Genomic DNA, 20,949 nt, shown 5'->3' on the forward strand with positions numbered 1-20,949 from the left:
ACCATACGGTGTGGAATTTGTTAAATATTTCTAAGAAAGGTTCCTAAATCAAGATGGAGAGGGCTCTACGCGACTCAGGCTGATGCAACACGAGACCTCCCCTCAGAAAAAGCGGTCGGCCAAGTGACTGAATTATCAGTCGAAGAGCATTTTGATTCCAGTGACCACAACTGTCTTTGTTTTAAGTTAGTTATGGAAATGAGTATACATTAGAATGTAAAGGGGTGGGGGGGGGGGGGTGGAGTGTTGGGTTCCTTAATTGAGTGCAAGATAAACGATTCACAAACAGGGCAACTTCATTGGGAGACCAAGAGAAGGAATGTATGAAGATTTGACAAAAGCCATAATGGCGTCATGCTGGGAAGTTATGGAATTGAATACTAACTCCTACAGGCTGTAATGTTCCAAAGTGAAATGTGAGGTGTTACTCGAGCCTGGGTTGTGCTTCATTGGAACATTGAAGCTGCCCAGGACTGAAATGTTAGCATGAGAGCAAGGTAGGTTATTGAAATGGGAAACAATGAGAGGGTCAGGGTTATTCCTACAGACAGAGTGGGAGTGTTCCTCAATGCAGTCTCTGTTTGGTCTCCCCAATATAAAGGAGGTTGCATTGTGAGAAGCAATGACAGGAGACTGGATTGAAAGAGTACAAATGAAATGCTGCTTCTTCTGGAAAGTGTGTGTTGGGTTGTTAAGAAATGAGGAAAGTGTTCGCGATCTTTTCAAACGTCCAAATGTATTTCTTCTTATATGTAGACTACCTAGTTCCACAACTTGAAGAGAGTAAATCGTAGAGGTGCGGGAGGCTAGAGTTAATAAACTTGGAGCTGGATCGATACAGCAGATCAGACCGAATCAGAGGAGCATAAAGGCAATGTTTTGATCTTGGACCTTTCGTCAGGACTGGCGAACGGGAGGGGAGCCCAGAAATGGAGTGATGGGATATGGAAGGGCGAGGGGTAGGCATGATGGTGGTGTATACATGCAGGTATGAGATTACTGTGATTGGTCAGTGAGAAGGGTGGAGCAGATATGTGAGTGAGAAGATGGACAGATCGGTCTGGTCAGGGAGAAGGGAGATGGGATAAGGCTGCGTGTGGAGGGATTTTGATGTTGCTCCTGTCAATATTGAGGCCATTGGGCTGTCAACTCCAAAAGTAAACTCTTAGGTGGTGTTCCTCTAACAGTGGACAGGCGAAGGATGGGCGTGTCCCCGGACGAGTTGGAGGGGGAATCAAAATGGAAGGTAACTGGAAAGTCGGGTTGGTTGTTATCTTCAGAGCACTGGTGCTCCATACGGAGCCCGACCCTGCCCCACCAAGCATGTCTCCAACTCCCAATGTGGTCTCCTCTCTATCAGGGAGTCCAAAGGGAGATTCAGGGACATATTCATGGAGCTTCTGCTCTCTGCACGCTTTAAACAACCCTACATTCCAGTTGCGATTCATTTCAATTACTCGCTCACATCCCCCCCCCCCCCACCCCCCACTGTGCTCATCCAGCGACAGGTCTATCCTTGGCCTCCTCCACTGTCAGAGAGAGGACAAATAGAAACTCGGGAACACAACCTGATCTTTCACCTTGAGAGCTTACAGTTCAGTGGTCTCAATATTGACTTCACTGGCTTCAAAATCTCTCCACCCACAGCCTTATTCCATGTTCCCCTTCCCTGACCTGACCTAAGCTGTCCATCTTCTTCTTCGCATATCCACTGCACCCTTCCCACTGACCAATCACATTATCCCCCTACTTGCATCCCCTATCGTCATCCCATCTACGCTTCCCTCAGCCCCACGTCCCTCCCTCTATTTACTTCCCGGCTCCCCTTTCCCCGGCCCAATCTTGATGAAGTCTTTCAGCCTGAAACGTTGACTTTCCTGTTCCTAGGATGGTGTCTGACCTGCTGTGCTCTTTCAGCTTCATATGTATTGCTATATCCGCAGCAACTGATTTTATTGTGCTTTTTAAACATTTTATTTTAGTCTGTTTACTGACAAGCTTATCTCAACATTCTCACTACAGGGTCAAGGAAACAGTCTCTTGTCACGAATGCTCCTGTCTGCTTCCAAATGGTTTCCTTTGTTTTAATTGTACTTTCAAGTCTGCTGTTCGCAATAGCATTGTAAATTTAACTCTTGTTATGCTGGAGCTTAATCACACCACGTCCAATATACTTCACAACTTCCTTGTTCTTATACTCCACGCATCTATTCATAAACCTAAGGATTCATTCAGTCCTTCTGTACAAACGTTTCAACTTGCCTAGCCATTTGAAATTTCCTGTCGTCTGTGTCCCTCTCTCCTTACATTTACCAGTCCTCTATCACTCCAAAATTTCCTGAAAGCTCGCCAGCAATGCCTCCACAATTACCTTCGGCATCTCTTTAGAACTACGGGGTGTTCTCCAACTGGTTTCGCTGATTGATCCAACTTCACCTTCCCCAGCTCCTTCTCCTTACTGGTGGTCACTATACTCACCTCTACCTCTGACTGTCTTTAAGTTCTGACATTTTGCTGGTGTCTTCCACCTTGAAGATTGTTGCAATGTATTCAATTCCGCTGCCGTTTCATTGCTTCCCATAACTATTCAAGCTTCATTTTCCAAAATTTCTCTGTTTGTTCTTTACTCTCTTTCTTCCTTGTTATATATCTAGAAATCTCTTTGAATGTTATTTTCCATGATTAACAAGCGTAATATTACATTTCACCATCTCCTCCCATTTGCTGTTCTTAGTTATTCGTGATGGAATTTATAGGCTTTGTAATCGTCTAGATTCCCAATAATTTTCACCACATTGTGCGCATTTTCGTTTAATTTTATGCTGTGCCAGAGTTCGTTATCACGCACGGCTCCCTTGTCTTTTGCTGAATATCTATCTTCTTCCTTGGGATGAATTTCTGACGTGCTGCTGAATTATCTCCAGAAACTCCTGTCATTCCTGCTTCACCATATTCCCGTGCTCAGCTCCTCTTCCAACTAACTCTGGACAATGCCACCCTCATGTCTTTTTAGTTACATTACTCAATTATAAGCCATCTGATCCAAAAGAGAGCAATAGATGTAAACTGAAGGAGGGAGGTTTGAGACATGGGACACGAAGAACGATTGGAGGATTTATTAACAAATTGGAAAGATAGAGACAGAGAGACAGAATATTGATGTGGAGATGTGAAAATAGGAAAGTCTACATGATTGATAGAATTAGATGTGCTTCCGTATTTGGTTGGACATTTCCTGTGTGCTGTGGTCCTTTGTACAGTATATGTGCAACAGATTAATCTGTTGAAATCCTGGATTTGATGCCAGAACGTTTATCTCCATCAAAATTGACAGGCACCAACTGTTGAAAGAACCCAGTATATGTTTCCTGGTAGAAAATCGATTAACTGAAACAAGTTGGAACACCAGAAGCAGGAATTTATAACATCCATTCGATAAGAATGAAAGATTAGATCAGGGAATGCCAGAAAGGGGCAGGAGGCAGACGGTACGTTGAGAGAAGGGGAACATAACATCTCAGCTGAAGAGTAAATAACATATTAATATTTTATAAATTTTGTACATCACATGCATCGTGTTTGTTAAGTATGTCTCTCTTGTTTATTCTGAATATGTTGCACACATATGAGCAATGTTATCTATCTGCACACACACAGACACACACGCACACACACGCACACACACACAGACACAGACACACACAGACTTTTACAGACACACAGACGCACACGCACACATACAGACACACACACAGACACAGACAGACACGCACAGACTTTTACAGACACACAGCCACACACGCACACACACAGACACACACGCAGACACACACACAGACACAGACACACACAGACACACACACACAGACATACACACACAGACATACACACACAGACACACACCACAGACACAGACACACGCACACACACACAGACAAACACACACGCACACACAGACACACACGCACACACACACACACACACACACGCAGACACACACACAGGCACACACGCACACAAACACAGACTCAAACACAGACACACATACGCACATAAAGACACACACATGCACACACACACACACACACACACATATATACACACACATACCAATCACTGTTCAGCCATTCCATTTGAAATGATTCTGTTTTGTTTACATTGTCACTTGCCATTCCTTCTTCTGAAAATACTCTGTTTCTTTCACTGCATTTTATTTTATTCTGTCTGTTAAGCAGACATTGGGGACTGGTGGGGATGTCACTTTACTCCTCGTCAGTCTCCACAGCCACTGTCTTCTATTCCTTTCTGTTTCTTAACCCATGAAAAATACGTACTGTGTCTGACCCTTGAATCACAATAACCAGGACAAATTTAAACAGAACACTTACTTTTGCGCTAAGGCTACAAAAAATCTCAAAACGAAAAAGCATACAAATTGTGCAATAAGATGTTTGTATCTTTACAAACAGATTGTAGAATTGCATTGTGTAAACGATAAAGAATGAACTGGCAAGAGCTGTGAGAGTAAAATCCAAGGAAATCCACATTTCTTGCGTATGTTCAGGGCAGTTGTGCCCAGAAGCAGTTTTTATATTGGAAGCTGTAGTGGTGGAGGAGAATTCAGTGTAGTAAGAACATCTCGATTGACGCTGTGTAATGATGACTATTCTGGCAGGTTACTATCCCGTCCTCGCTATTGTTGGTGTACCTGTTGAGTCGATCTCTGCCCATTTACTAATTCTCTAACCCCTTTGTGAATGTCATCGTTTTCTCTGTCGTGTGTATTTGGCAAATATCCAAACCATTGTCTTCGCTTCTAATCACAATCTCCATTTCTATCCCATGAATTTCATATCCCTCGCTTACAAGCATCTGAGGAGAAACGAAAGTGTTCATAACCACGATTACCCCATTTTATCCTGAGCTGATTTATATCTCAATATTCCATCTACCACAACACCTGTCCACTCCCACCTTCACAATATCCCAAGACTTCACTTCTGCCTCAACACTGTTTGTGAATAAACTATCATCCACACCTTTCCAATTACAATTCTCTTCTGGCAACTCTTCTCGTTACTCATATTTTGATCACAAACCTTTTTCTTACCTCGACCTGTACGTATGCCAGGTGCAAAGTGTGAAGTCAGTTTGATACTAAAATGAGTTTCACTATAACTTCTAACCTCACACAAGGGAGAGGACTGTGCTGTCAGTGACCAGGAAGTGACAGTTTCATTGAACTGTTTTGATTCGGGAACTTTCTGAGCAGGAGTGGGTTTCACGTCCATCATCTCCCAATTGCAGTGTTCCGATGTATTCACACAGTGACGGAATCCATCTCTGCCTGCTGCTGAGGGTAATACCTTCATGCTGTCTCCATAATGGAAGGTACTGAAAATCTTCTACATATAATATGGAACAGATTGACTGGTGAAAATAAGAACATGATTAGAATTAATAAAGTGAACTTACTCAAACACTAATTGAATTGAAGGTTGGCAAGTTACTGCACCAAATGAGTTCCATCTGAGTTTTCAGGGAAGTGGCATTGCAGCTAGTGATTCAGTTATAGAGATATATGGAACAGAAACAGACGCTTCGGTCCAACCAGTCCATGCTGACTATTCCAATTCCAAACTAACATAGTCCCACCTACCCGCGGTTGGCCCAAATCCGTCCAAACCTTTCCTATTCATGCACTTATCCAAATGTCTTTTAAATGTTGTAACGACAAGAAAGAAGTATTGATTACCCTACAAATTTCTTCAGACTCTGGAATTTCTCGTTCCTGTAGACTGGAAAGTAGTTATTGTCATCCTAAATATTTAAAACTGGCGTGGGAGGTAAAACAAAAAAAAGGTACCTTGATGTTAGGTCTGAGGAAAATATTAGAACCTTTTATGAGAAATTTTATAACTCGACACTTGGGAAATCGTGATGTGGCTTGGTACAGTCAGCCTAGACTTAGAAACCGAAAATCATCGTTAAGAACCTGTGGAGTTTGTGTTGGTTGATACATCCACAAGAGAGAACCAGTGGGATTGGTGTATTTGAATTTGCAGAATACGTTTTTACATTGTTGCAAACAAGTGAAGCAAAGTAAGTTAGAGCACATTGGTGAGTGGCAGACGGGGTGATCAGGATATACCACATGGACTGAGAATTGGTCAGTGGGAGCAATGCTTGCACTTTTATGGACTGAAGGCAGTTACTCATGGGATATCGCAAGTTTCGGTGTTTGAACCACAACAATTCGCAAGGCATAGAAATGATTTAGATGTGAGAAATAAACAGCATGCATCTTATTTTGTATTGATTAAATAGTACAAGGTTGAGAAGTGTTGTTTTTCAAAAGGACCTGAATGTCCTTGATCATGAGTCACCAAAAATCGCACATCCAAGGCCGTAAGTATTGAGCATCTTATATTGTTTGCTGCCCTTCATTGTAATATGATTCAAGTGCACAACTAAAGCCACCTTCTAGTATTTGTAGGGCCTTGATGAGAGAGTATTTGGGGCACTGTGAATAGGTATGATCTCCTTTGTAAGGCACGAACTCATGACTACAGGCACAACTCAAGCAAGTATTAGCAGTCTAATAGATGAGATGATGACTCCATGAGGAGACAGTGATGGAACTGAGTATTTAATCTGTTGTGCTAGGAGACAAAGAAGGATGATTGCGCTGAAACGTGAGGATTAGTGACTATCACATATTTCTAAAAGAGACACTGTTAGCGTGAGAAATAATTAATTGATTAGATTTATTGTCACATCTGCCTAAGGCCAGTGAAAGCTTTATTTGTGAGCAGTACAGGCAGATGACAGTAAGCAAGGACACACAGATCATAGGGTGAAAAATAAATTTGGTCAGAGTAAAGCGTGCAGGTTACAATGCACAGGACATTCAAAAAAACATGATCAACATGAACAAGATCATCATTATTTTGAGTTACAGAGTCCATTCATCAGTCTAACATAGCATACTTTATGTGCCTGAATGGTCTCTCCCCACATTAATGTGCTGTCGGCTTGAGGTCCTACAAGAAAGATTTACGGAGTTAGGAACCAACTTAACAAAGTAGGACCTCGGAGGTAGTAATCTCAGGATTGCTACCAGTGTTAAGTACTAGCCAGCGTAGGAATGATCGAATAATCAGGAAGAATGTGTTGCTTAAGAGATGGTGCAGGAGGGAGGGGTTCCAATTTTTGGGATATTGGGACCAGTTCTGGGGGAGGTGGGACTATTACAAATTGGATGGTCTACATCTGGTAGATGGTCTACATCTACAATGTGGAGCCAATGTTCGATGGAATGCATTGCTAACGCTGTTGGGAAGTGTTGAAACTAATGTGGCAGGGGATCGGGAAACAATCTGTTTGGTGAACAGTAAGGAGGTAGTAACTAAAGCTTAAGTAACTAGATAATGAAATCAGCATCACTGAGGGAAGAGGAGGTATGAAGCAGAGGATGAACACAAAGGGACTTGTAGTTTTAATGCAAGAAGTATAATAGGTAAGGCAGATGAACTTAGGGCTTGGAATAATACCTGGGAATATAATGTTAAAGATGTTACTGAGACTTGGTTTAAGGAATGGCTTGATTGGCAACTAAATATCCCAGGACATTAATGTTTCAGGCGTAGGAGAGAGCAAGGTAAAAGGGGTGGATGACAAACATCACTGGTCAAAGAAGATATCACAGCTGAGCTGAAGGAGTGCACCATGGAAGACAATATGGGCAGAGCTCAGGAATAGAAAGGGTGCAGTAACAATGCTGGGATTGTACTTCACGCTTCCCAACACTGATCGAGGTACAAATATGTATATAGATCACAGAAAGATGTGGGAGCAACAGGATGGTGGTGATAGGAGATTTTAAGTTTCCCAACATTGACTGGGATTCACTTAGCGTTAGAGGTCTAGATGGAGCAGAATTTGTATGGACCGTCCAGGAGCATTTTCTAGAGCAGTGTAGAAATAATTCAACTCGGGAAACGGCCAAGCCAGACCTGGTGTTGGGAACTGAGCCCGCGCAGGGCGTTGGAAGTTACAGTGGTGGATTACTTTGGGAATAATTATCACAATTCCTTTAGTTTTAAAATAGTCATGGAGAAAGACGAGAGTGGTCCTAAAGGAAGAGTGCTGAACTGGGGGAAGGCCATCTATAGCAAAATTCGGCAAGTGCTGGGGAACGAGTATTGGGAAAAGCTGTTTGAAGGGAAATCCGCATTTGATATGTGGAAGGCTTTTGAATAGAGGTTAATTATTGTTCAGGAGATATATGTTCCTGTGAAAATTATGGATAGAAATGGCAAGTTTAGGAAACCATAGATGACAAGTGATATTGTGAGACTAGTTAAACGGAAATAGAATGTGCACATAATATCTAGGTGAATGAAGACATAGGAAGCCTTGGAAGAAAATTGTGAATGTAGGACCAATCTGAAGTGAGGAATTAAGAGGGCGAAAAGGGGTCATGAGATATCCTTAGTGAGCAAGATTAAGGAAAACCTTAAAGCTTTTTGCTCATTTATAACGAGCAAGAGGGTAGCTAGAGAAAGGGCCCACTCAAGGACAAAGCAGGAAAGATATGCTTGGAGGCAGAGAAATCGGGAGAGATTCTTAATGAGTACTTTGCATTGGTATTCACCAAGGAGAGGGGCTTGGTGGATGTTGAGGTTAGTGATAGATCTTTGATTACTCTTGGTCAAGTCTGCGTAAGGAGGGAGGAAGTGTTGTGATTTCCAAATGACATCAAGAAGGACAAGTCCCCAGATCTGGATGGGATCTTCCAAAGGTTACTGAGGGAAGCGAGAGAGGAAATAGCTGAGGCTTTAACAGATGTTGTTGCAGCTTCCTTGAATACTTGAGGTCCCTGGGGAATGGAGAATTGTAAATGGTGTCTACTTGTTTAAAGAATAATCCAGGAAATTACAGACCTGTGAGCCTGACGCCAGTGGTAGGGAAGCTCGTGGAGAAGATACTGAGGGATAGGATATATACCTATTTGGAATAAAATGACTTCTCAGTGATAGGTAGCATGGTTTTCTGCAGGGAAGGTAATGGCTTACAAACTTAATAGAACTGTTTGAAGAGGTGACAAAGTTGATTGATGAGGGAAGGAATATAGATGTCATACAGATGGACTTTAGTAAGGCGTTCGATAAATTTCCCCATGGTAAGCTGATGAAGAAGGTGGAGTTGCATGGGTATTCTAGCTGGATGGATAGAGAACTGGTTAGGCAGCAGTAGACAGAGAGTAATAATGGAAGGGAGCTGATCAAAATGGAGATCTATGACCAGTAGTCTCCCACAGGGGCCCTTGCTGGGACATTGTTTTTTGTGGTATACATAATGATTTGGAGGAAGATGTAGCTTGTTTCATTACCAAGTTTTCAGGTGACACTAAGATTGGTGGAGTAGCAGACAGTGAAGGGGACTGTCCGAGAATACAGCAGAATATCGATAAATTGGGGAGATGGGCAGATAAATGATAGGTGGAGTTCAATCTCGACAAATATGAGGCGATGCATTTGTACGATCCAATCCAAAAGCGAACTATACAGTAAATAGAAAAGTATTGGGGAAAATTGAGGTCCAGAGACATCTCGGTGTTCAGGTCCATTGTTCTCTGAAGGTGGCAAGGCAGATCAGTAGAGTGGTGAAGAAGGTGTACGGCATGATTTCCTTCATTGGATCGGGTACTGAATATAAGAGTTTGCAGGTCGTGTTATGGTTTTATAAGACTTTAGTTCAGCCACATTTGGAATACTGCATACAATCTGGTCGCCACACTAGCAAAAGGATGTGGATGCTTTCGAGAGGGTGTAGAGGAGATTCACCAGGATGTTGCCTGGTATGTAGGGTGCCAGCCATGAAGAGAGATTGAACAAATTAGGATTATTTTCAATAGATAGATGGTGGTTGAGGGGGAACCTGATCCTTGAATGGCGAGGGATATTGAGGATCTGGTAAGGACAATAAAGCAGGCATACATTGGGTTTAAGATATCGGGCTTAAGGCAATCCTTAGATGACGACACAAAGTGTAGAAGCACACTTAAGAGGGTAATCAGAAGCCCCCCAAAAAAGGAAATGACATTGATCTCTCAGAAAAGGTGAAAGATAATCCCAAGCGGTTCTGCAGCCATATTAAGAGTAGAAGCGTGACTCAGGATGGAATAGGTCCCCTTACTGATGAGCATGGCTGTCCCTGTGTGGAATCACCAGGAGGTGGTGGTAATTGGTTAATGAATATTTCTCCTCCATGTTTACTCAGGAGCAAATGATGCATACTAAGGGAATAAGGAAAACAAGTGGGAATGTTTTGGCACGCACACGTATTACCAGAGTGGAGGTATTTGCTACCTTAAAGCACAATCAGGTGAATAAATCCCCTGGGCAAGAACATGTCCGTCCTCGGATGTTATGGGAGGCTAGGGAAGAAATTGCAGGGGCTCTTGCACAGATTTTTGCTTCACCGTTTGCCACTGGAGTGGTTCCATTGTTTAAGAAAGGTAGCAAAGAGAAGCCAAAGAACTCTTCGTCAGTGAGCGTAACCTCAGTGATAGGCAAGTTGTTGGAGATGATAATAAGAGACAGGATGAACCAACATTTGGAAATTCAAGGTCTGATTAGAAATAGTCAGCATGGATTTGTGTGCGGGAAATCATGTCTGACAAATCATTTAATTTGTTTCAAAGAGATAACCACGATAATAGATCAGGGTAGGACAATGGCTTATCTATATACAGACTTTAGTAAGACGATTGATAAGGTCCCATAGGGCAGGTTAGTGAGTTTAGGTGACATGGGATCCAGAGAGAGCTAGCTAATTGGAGTCACAATTGGCTCGATGGTAGGAAGCAGAGGGTGATGGTTGAAGATTGTTTCTCAGACTGGAGGGGTATAACTAATGGTGTGCAACAGGTGTCGGTGCTGAGACCTTTATTATTTGTTATTTACATAAATTACCTGGATGTGAATATTCAAGGCATGATGGGGGCCATAAGACATAGGAGCAGAAATTGAAATATTCAGCCCATCGAGTCTGCTCCACTATTCAGTCATGGCTGGTAAGTTTCTTAACCCCATTCTTCTGCTTTCTTGCCATAACCCTTGATCCCCTTGACAATCAAGAACCTGTCCATCTCAGTCTTATATATACTCAGTAACCTGGCCTCCACAGCCTTCTGTGGCACTGGATTCCATGGATTCCCCACTCTCTGGCTGAAGAAGTTTCTCTTTATCTCCGTTCTAAAAGCTGTTCCATTTACTATAAGGCTGTGCCCTCGGGTCCAAGTCTATTCTACCAATGGAAACATCTTCACAACATCTATTCTGTCCAGACTATTCAGTATTCGGTATATTTCAATTAGATCTCCCCTCATCCTTCTAAAATCCATTGAGTAAAGATCCAGAGTCCTCAAAGTTTCCTCATATGTCAAGCTTTTCATTCCTGGGACTATTCTTCTAAAACCCCTCTGAACAAGATCCAAGGCCAGTGCATCTGGTCTGTGAAATGGGGCCCAAAACTGCACAACATACTCCAAGTACTCGCAAGAAGGTTACTACATTTATGGATGATACAAAATTAGGAGGTATCATTGATAGCAATGAACGTGATAAGAAATAATAGAGGGATTTTAATCTGATGGGGAAGTGAGCTGAGGATTGGCAACTGCAATTAAATACAGATAACTCGGAGGTGTTTTTGAAATGGAATGGGCTGTCAAAAAAAGTGGTTGAGGCAGGTACAATAGCAACATATAAAAATGAATTGATACATATATGGGAAGGGTTGAGAGTGATATGGTTCAAATGTGGGCAATTGGAATTAGTTGAGTGGGCAGCATGGTCAGCACAGACCAGTTTGGGTCAAAGGGCCAGTTCCCATTCTCGATCACTCTATGACTCAATGACACTCCATTTAAGTGAGTGACACAGTGACACTCCGGCTTACACCAGCCCACACAACGTCACTGTCAGGGGGGCACTCTGGGCTACATCGGCTCACACCACGTCACTGTCAGGGGGACACTCCGGGCTACAACAGCCCACACCATGTCACTGTCAGGGGGACACTCTGGGCTATACCATCCCACACCATATTGCTCTCGGGGGACACTCGTGGATAGAGCAGCCCACATCATCTTGCCATGCATTGGTTTCTATCATTTGATTGTCGAAGGTGCAGATGTTATCTACCTGTTTGGTAATGTTCTCTATGAGGTCAGTAATCCCCATCATACACTTGCCCTTTACTATGGAACAAGCCCGACCCTCTTTGCCGTGTAGGTAGTCGAGGGCATACCGGTTTTGCTGAGCATACCTCCTGCTAAGTCCAAGCGGTCTCCTTTCCCAAGCGAGTAAGACCACAAATAAGATAGTTTCAATTTTGATTCCTGCAGATCCTCCTCAGGAAAAGGTACTGAGAAATGTGTAAGCCAGAAACTGGGCTTTACCGTTACCCAAAGCCATACCATCTCTCCAATGCACGCAGAATACAGGTCAAAGTGAACGTTTAGTAGGGAAACCCCAGACCCACTCCCAGGTAGTTGGGCAAGGGACAGTAGTTATGAAAACTGCCCCTACAGCTACAGCACAGAGATTACCTACTTCATTAAGAACAATGAAGACAGTAACTTTGTCTTGGCTGACAAAAATAATATCCGGGTTTAGTTTAGATAATGGAAGGAGATTCCCAATATGAATCAGGCTCCTCTTTGTGACTACCCTGAAAATATGGGTAGCTGCAAAATGTGGTCGCACTGGGGACTTAGGGTGAAAGCTGTTCAATAAAAAGTGGTGGGTCTTTCAGGAAGATGTGATTATTGTCCCAGACTGGTTCCTTCCATCCCAAAACTGAGAATATGGAGGTACCATCAGGGTTCTCATAGTAAGGTGTGTGTCATTAAACACCACAAAGAGCCTGAATATCCACAATAACAGAGACACATTCCTCCAGTAGGCATATGCATGAGATGCGAGTCTCCACACGGAAGCAATAGCTTTTGGAACATTGGACCAAGGCCCATGGAATAAACATAGTCACATTCATTTAAGTGCATCCCCATCCTGTACAGTTGTAAGAAATTGGATAGTCTTCCCCGGACTTATTATAGGAATTAAACAGGCTAGCAGGTGGGGATAAGTAATAATCAAAGGAAAGATTATATCCAATAAGTGCCTAACAGGTATTCCATACTCTGTAGTTGGGATTACGGAGGGGGAAAGGGGTCAAAAAGTCCTTTGCTGATGTGAGGGCGTAACAGACCACTTCATGCTGGCTGAATATTTTATTATGACTTTGCAAAAGCAAATTGTTAGTGAAGGGCGACATCTCCCCCTTTCTCTTTTGCGATGGGCTGATTTAGGCCTCCTTGAGTAAAGGCAGCACTTTCGAGGAACACCGAAAGGACAACTGAAATCAAACTGGCACAAAACACTTGACAGGGTAAAGACCATTGAGACTTGTTCTGTAAATGAACTGTCCAATCTTCTTGGTGCAGTTGACCATTGCGCCAGTTATTCTTGGTAACATTCCATGCATCGAAGGAATCAGTTTCTCAGGCACAGAAGGACATATTTTCAACTTAAACGGTACACAATTTCTGGTTGCTGAGGATCACACGGGTAAAAAGCCCCTTCTTCAGCACTAATGCCAGCGACAACGAGTCCACATAACAGGCTAAGTTCGATCTTCATCATAATGGCCGTTCTGCATTAAAGATTAGGGTACGTAAAACAGAAGAAGAATTACGATTCGAAGCATGCAGCTATACCATAGTAGTTTGCTTTGTTACCAACTCATTCCGTTTCGTCTTGCAATTCCCCATTGTCTCCATCTCCATCATCACCACTTCCACAATCCACCCTACCCCCCCCCCCCTCCCTGGAAGGGGCTTATCTAATGGCTTTGGAATGATGACGGTGAACCCAGGTGGAATGCCTGGCGACCTGAACAGCAGTCAGGCTGGTGAGGAGAACCTGGAAGTGCCCTTGCCATTGCGATTGGAGGCTGCAGCTTGTCCAAATCATGATGAGAATAAAAGAGTTGGGATATTCAACAGTTGGGATATTGTTGAGGGAAGGGAGCAGCACAGACCTTCGAGTGAAGATCTCCCGAAGCTTTGGTCAAGCAAAGAACACAGGAGGACATATCCTCAGTCATATGTTTGAAAGGAATAGGGGAGAAAGCATCATCCCAAGGCGAGAGGACAGCTCGACCTCGGATGATTTCGGTTGCGGACAAGCGAGTTTTCCCCACAGGAGTTCCTCTGGAACAATATCAGAGGCTCCACCCTAACCCAGGAAAGACCTGTCTCATAAGTCCATTTGATAAGTTTAGTTTTCAGACTCTGGGCACCATGCTCCACGAGCCCTGCAACCTGTGGGCAATAAGCACAATGAACATAATTCCTCATTAATATCGCCAATATAATGGGGAGCATTGTCAGAACGTAGACAAAAGCAAATGCCAAAGCAGGTAATAATCACCTTGAGTAAAATATTTACAACAATTTTAGCAGTAGCTTTGGAAGTGGGGTAAGCTTCTACCCATCAAGGGAAAAAAAAATCAACAATGACCAAAACATACTTGTAGTGCTGACAATTTTGCACTCAATGAAGTCTTTAAACATCTTTTGAAGTTGGCATTGTTTTGACAGAGGTCGACTCACACTTGCCAGAGAACACAGAACATAGAAAGTACAGCGCAGAACAGGCCCTTTCACACACGGTGTTGTGCCGAGATTTAATCCTAATGTAAAATATAGTAGCAACCTACGCACCCCTCAACTCACTGCTATGCATGTGCATGTCCTGCAGTCGCTTGAATGCCCCCAATGACTCTGCTCCCACCACGACCAGTGATAACGCATTCCATGCGTTCACAACTCTCAGTGTAAAAAAAAACTACCTCTGACATCTCCTTTATACCTTCTTCCTAATATTTTCAAACTATGAGTTCTAGTACTAGTCCTTCCTGCCCTGGGGAAAATCCTCAAAACATTGACTCTCTCAGTTCCTCTCATTATTTTGTACGCCTCTGTCTGGTCTCCTCTCTTTCTCCTTCTCTCCAGAGAGAAACGTCCGAGCCTATTCAAACATTCTTCATAAAGCAAGCCCTCCAGTCCAAGCAGCATCCTGGTAACCTTCTTTGCACCCTCTCCCAAGCCTGTGTATCTGTCCTATAGTAGGGCGACCATAACTGGACATAATGTTCCAAGTATTGCCTCACCAGGGACTTGTAGACCTGCAGCAAAACCTCACGGCTCTTAAACTCTATCCCCCTGTTAATGAAAGCCAAAACACCATATGCTTTCTTCACAACCCTATCCACTTGTGTGGCAACTTTGAGGAATATATGTACTTGCACACCAAGATCCCTCTGTTCCTCCACACTTCCAAGAATCCTGTCTTTAATCCTATATTCAGCATTCGAGCTCCACCTTCCAACATGCATCATTTCGCATTTATCCAGGTTGAACTCAATCTGCCATTTCTCAGCCCAGCTCTGCATTCTATGTCGCGGTCCAGCCTGCATAGCCCTCTATACTATCAACAACATCTCCAAACTTTGTGTCATCTGCAAATTTACTAACCCACACCTCAACCTCCTCATCCAAGTCATATGTTAAAAATACAAAGAGCAGAGTCCCAAGTACATAACCCTGCGAGACCCCACTTAACACTGTCGAACTGGCAGAATACTCTCCATCCACAGGCACTCTCTGCTTTCTGTCAGCCAGCCAATTCTGTATATACCTGTTTAATGCCTGGAAACAGTGTTGATGGAGAGTTGTCTGTGTATGTCTGATTAATGGTCGGTGATCGGGTGGTGGTGCAGGGTTGTGTGTGTTTTCTGTACATATCTGTTTAATGACAGGAGACAGACTGGTGGTGGTCGAAGGTTGTGGGTGTATTTCTGTGCATATCTGCTCAATGGAAGGAGAATAGGGTGGTGGTGGAGAGTTGTGTGTGTGTGTGTGTGTTTCTGTGTATCTCTGTTTAATGGCAGGAGATTGGGTTATCGTGGAGGGGTGTGTGTGTGGTTATGTGTATATCTATTTAAGGACTGGAGACAGGGTGTTGATAGAGGGTTATGCGTGCATATTTCTGTGTATATCTGCTCAATGGCAGGAGAATAGGGTGGTGGTGGAGGGTTGTGTGTGTGTTTCTGTGTATATCTGTTCAATGGCAGGAGACAGGGTGGTCATGGAGGATTGTCTGTGTGTTCCTGCATATATCTGCTTAATGGCAGGAGGAACGTTGTTCATGGAATATTGTGAGTGTGTGTGTGTGTTTCTGCGGGTATATCTATTTAATGGCAGGAGACAGGATGGTGATAGAGGGTAGATGTCTGTGTTTCTGTGTCTAAGTGATTACTTCTAGGAGACATGGTGGTAGTGGAGGATTTTGTGTGTTTGTGTTTCTGTGTATATCTGTTAAATGGCAGGAGACAGAGTGTTGGTGAAGGGTTTTTTTTCTGAGTCTGTCTGTTTAATGCTGGTGTTAGGGTGATGGTGAAGGGATGTGTATGTTTTTCTGTATTTATCTGCTCAATGCCAGGAGTCCGGCTGGTGTTGATGGAGGGTTGTGTATGTGTCTGTTTCTGTGAATATATGTTTAATTGCAGGAAACAGCGTGATGGTGGAGCATTATGCATGTATGTGTGTTTCTGTGTATATCTGTTTTAAGGGCTGGAGACAGTGTGGTGGTGGAGGGTTTTGTGTGTGTGTGTTTCTGTGTATATCTGATTAATGGCAGGAAACAGGGTGTTGGTCGAGGGCTTTGTGTGTGTTTGTGTATATATCTGCTTAATGGCAGGAGACAGGGTGGTGGTGGAGAGTATTGTGTCTGTGTTTCTGTGTCTATGTGCTTACTGGCAGTAGACAGTGTGGTGGTGGAGGGTTGTGTATGCATTTGCGTTTCTGCACCAGTAGGCAGGGTGTTCATAGAATATAAAACATTATAGCGCAGTGCAGGCCCTTCAACCTCGATGATGCGCCGACCTGTCATACCAATCTGATGCCCATCTAACCTACACTATTCCATGTATGTCCATATGCTTGTCCTAAGACGACTTAAATTAACTTCAAGTTGGCAAATCTACTACCATTGCAGGCAATGCATTCCATACCCTTACAACTCTCTGAGTAAAGAAACTACCTCTGACATATGTCCTATATCCATCACCCCTCAATTTAAAGCTATGCCCCCTCATGCTCGCCTTCACCATTCTTGGAAAAATGCTCTCCCTGTCCACCCTATCTAACCCTCTGATTATCTTGTAAGTCTCTATTAAGTCACATCTCAACCTTCTTCTCTCCAACGAAAACAGCCTCAAACCCCTCAGCCTTTCCTCGTAAGACATTCCCTCCATACCAGGCAACATCCTAGTAAATCTCCTCTGCACCCTTTCCAAAGCTTCCACATCCTTCTTATAATGCAGTGACCAGAAATGGACACCATACTCCAAGTGCAGACGGACTAGAGTTTTGTACAGCTGTAGCATGACCTCATGGTTCCGGATCTCGATCCCTCTATTAATAAAAGCTAAAACACTGTATTCCTTTTTAACAACACAGTCACCCTTGGTGGCAACTTTCAAGGATCTGTGTACGTGGACACCGAGATCTCTCTGCTCATCTACACTACAAAGAGTCTTACCATTAACCCAGTAATTTGCATTCCAGTTACTCTGACCAAAGTGAAGCACCTCACACTTGTCAGCATTAAACTCCATTTTCCACCACTCAGCCCAGCTCTGCAGCTTATCTATGTCTCTCTGTAACCTACAACATCCTACGTCACTATCCACAACTCCATCGACCTCAGTGTCCTCTGAAAATTTACTAACACACCGTTCTACTCCATCATCCAGGTCGTTTATAAAAATGACGAACAGCAGCGGACCTAACACCGACCCTTGTGGCACACCAGTAGTAACTGGACCCCAGGATGAACATTTCCCATCAAACACCACCCTCTGTCTTCCTTCAGCAAGCCAATTACTGATCCAAACTGCTATATCTCCCACAATCCCATTCCTCCACATTTTATCGAGTAGCCTTCAGTGGGGAACCTTATCGAACGCCTTACTGAAATCCATATATAGCACATCAACCAGTTTACCCTCATCTACCTGTTTGGTCACCTTCTCAAAGAACTCAATACGGTTTCTGAGACACTACCTAAGCTTCACAAAACTGTGCTGACTATCCATAATCAAAAAATTCTTTTCCAGATGATTATAAATCCTATCTATTATAACCTTTTACAACACTTTACCAACAACTGAAGTAAGGCTCGCTGATCTGTCATGACCAGGGTTGTCTCTACTCACCTTCTTGAACAGGGGAACCACATTTGCTATTCTCCAGTCTTCTGGCACTATTCCTTTTAGACAATAACGATTTAAAGATCAATGCCAAAGGCTCGGCAATCTCCTCCCTGGCTTCCCAGAGGATCCTAGGATAAATCCCATCCGGCCCAGGGGATTTACCTATTTTCACACTCCGCAGAATTTCTAATACCTCTTCCTTGTGAACCTCAATCCCACGTAGTCCAGTAGTCTGTATCTCAGTATTCTCCTCGACAACATTGTCCTTTTCTAGAGTGAATACCGTCGAAAATTATTCATTTAGTGCTTCCCTTATGTCCTCTGACTCCTGACACTACTTCCCATTAAAATCTTGATTGGCACTACTCTTACTCTTGTCATTCTTTTATTCCTTAAATACACATAGAAAGCCTTAGCTTTTACCCTGATCCTATCCGCCAACAATTTCTCATGTCTCCTCCTGGCTCTTCTGAGCTCTCTCTTTCGGTCTTTCCTGGCTACCTTATAACGGTTAAGCGCCCGAACTGAGCCTTTACATCTCATCATAATATAAGCCTCCCTTTTCCTCTTAACCAGAGATCCCACTTCCTTTGTAAACCACGGCTCCCGCGCTCTACAGCATCCTCCCTTCTGACAGGTACATACTTATCTAGGACACTCAGGAGTTTTCCTTGAATACGTTCCACATTCCTAATATGCCCATCCCCTGCAGGTTCCTTCCCTATCCTATGCTTCCTAAATCTTGCCTAATTGCATCGTAACTGCCGTTCCCCCAGCTGAGTGTGTGTGTGTGTGTGTGTGTGTGTGTGTGTATATTTTCGTGTAAAACTGTTTGAGGACAGGAGACAGGGTGGTGAAGGAGGTTTGAGTGAGTGATTGTGTGTGTGACTGTTTCTGTGTATATGTGGTTAATGGCACGAGACAGTTTGGTGTGTGTGTGTTTTTGTGTATGTCTGTCCAATGGCAGGCGGCAGGGTGTTCATGGAGTGTTGTGTGGGCTTGTGTGTGTGTGTGTGTGTGTGCGTGTGTGTGTGTGTGTGTGTGTGTGTGTGTGTGTGTGTGTGTGTGTGTGTGTGTGTGTGTGAGAGAGAGAGAGTTTCTGCGAATATCTGTTTCATGGCAGGAGACAGGATGATGGTGGAGGGTAGATTGTCTGTGTTTCTGTGTCCATGTGCTTACTGGTAGGGGACAGGGCGGTGGTGGAGGGTTGTGAGTGTGTGCGTGTGTGTGTGTTTCTGAGTATATCTGTTTAATGCCAGGAGACAGAGTGTTGGTAGGTTGGGTGTCTGTTTGAGTGTTTTATTTTCTGTGTATGCCTGTTTAATGGTAGGTGATAGAGTGGTGCATGGTTGTGTGTGTTTTTCTGTATATATCTGCTCAATGACAGGAGACAGACTGGTGGTAATGGAGGGTTGTGTGTGTGTGTGTGTTTCTGTGTATATTCGATTAATTGCAGGAGACAGGGTGGTTGTGGAGGGTTGTGTGTGTGTGTGTTTCTGTGTATATCTGTTTAAAGGCTGGAGAAAGAGTGGTTGTGGAGGGTTGTGAGTGTGTTTCTGTGTATATCTGATTAACGGCAAGAAACAGGGTTGTGGTCGAGGGATGTGTGTGTGTTTATGTGTATATCTGTTTCATGGCAGGAGACAGGGTGGTGTGGAGGGTTGTGAGTTGGTTTCTGTGCCTATCTGTTTCATGTCAGGAGGCAGTTTGTTTGTGGTGGATTGTGTGTGTGTGTGTTTCTGTGTATATCTATTTAAGGGTTAGAGACAGAGTGGTGGTGGAAGGTGCTGTGTGTGTGTTTCTGTGTATAACTGTTTATTGGTAGGTGGTATGTTGGTGGTGGAGGGTTGTGTGTGTGTTTCTGTGTATATGTGCTTAATGGCAGGAGACATGGTGGTGCGTGTGTGTTTCCTGAGTATACCTATTCAATGGCAGGAGACAGGGTGGTCATGGAGGGTTGTGTGTGTTTCTGCGTATTTCTATTCAATCGCAGGAGACAGGATGGTGTTGGAGGGTAGAGTGTCTGAGTTTCTGTGTCTGTGTGCTTACTGCCAAGAGACAGTGCGGTGGTGGAGGGTTGTGTATGTATGTGTGTTTCTGTGTATATCTGTTTAAGGTCAGTAGGCAGGGTGTTCGTGGAAGGTTGTATGTGTGTTTCTGTGTGTATCTGTTTATTGGCAGGAGATAAGGTGGTGGTCGAGGGTGGTGTGTGCATGTTTCTGTGTAAATCTGTTTAATTGCGGGAAACAGGCTGGTGGTGGAGGTTTGTGTGTGTGTTTCTGTATATACCTGTTTAATTGAGGGAGACGGTGGTGGTGGATGGTGGTATGTGTTTGTTTCTGATTATATCTGTTTCATGGCAGGAGACATGGTGGCGGTTGAGGGTTGTGCATGTGTGTCTGTGTATAACTGCTTTATGGCAGGCAACGAGATGTTGGTCGGGGGTTTTGTGTCTGTGTGTGCGTTTCCGTGTACATCTGTTTAATGGCAGAAAATAATTTGATGTTTAACAGTTGTGTGCTTGTGTATTTCTATGTATAACTGTTTAATGGCAGGAGGCAGGGTTGTGGTGGAGGGTTGTGTGTGTGTGTTTCTGTG

This window comes from Chiloscyllium punctatum, chromosome 13, assembly GCF_047496795.1.
Source record: "Chiloscyllium punctatum isolate Juve2018m chromosome 13, sChiPun1.3, whole genome shotgun sequence".
Classification (NCBI taxonomy): Eukaryota; Metazoa; Chordata; class Chondrichthyes; order Orectolobiformes; family Hemiscylliidae; genus Chiloscyllium; species Chiloscyllium punctatum.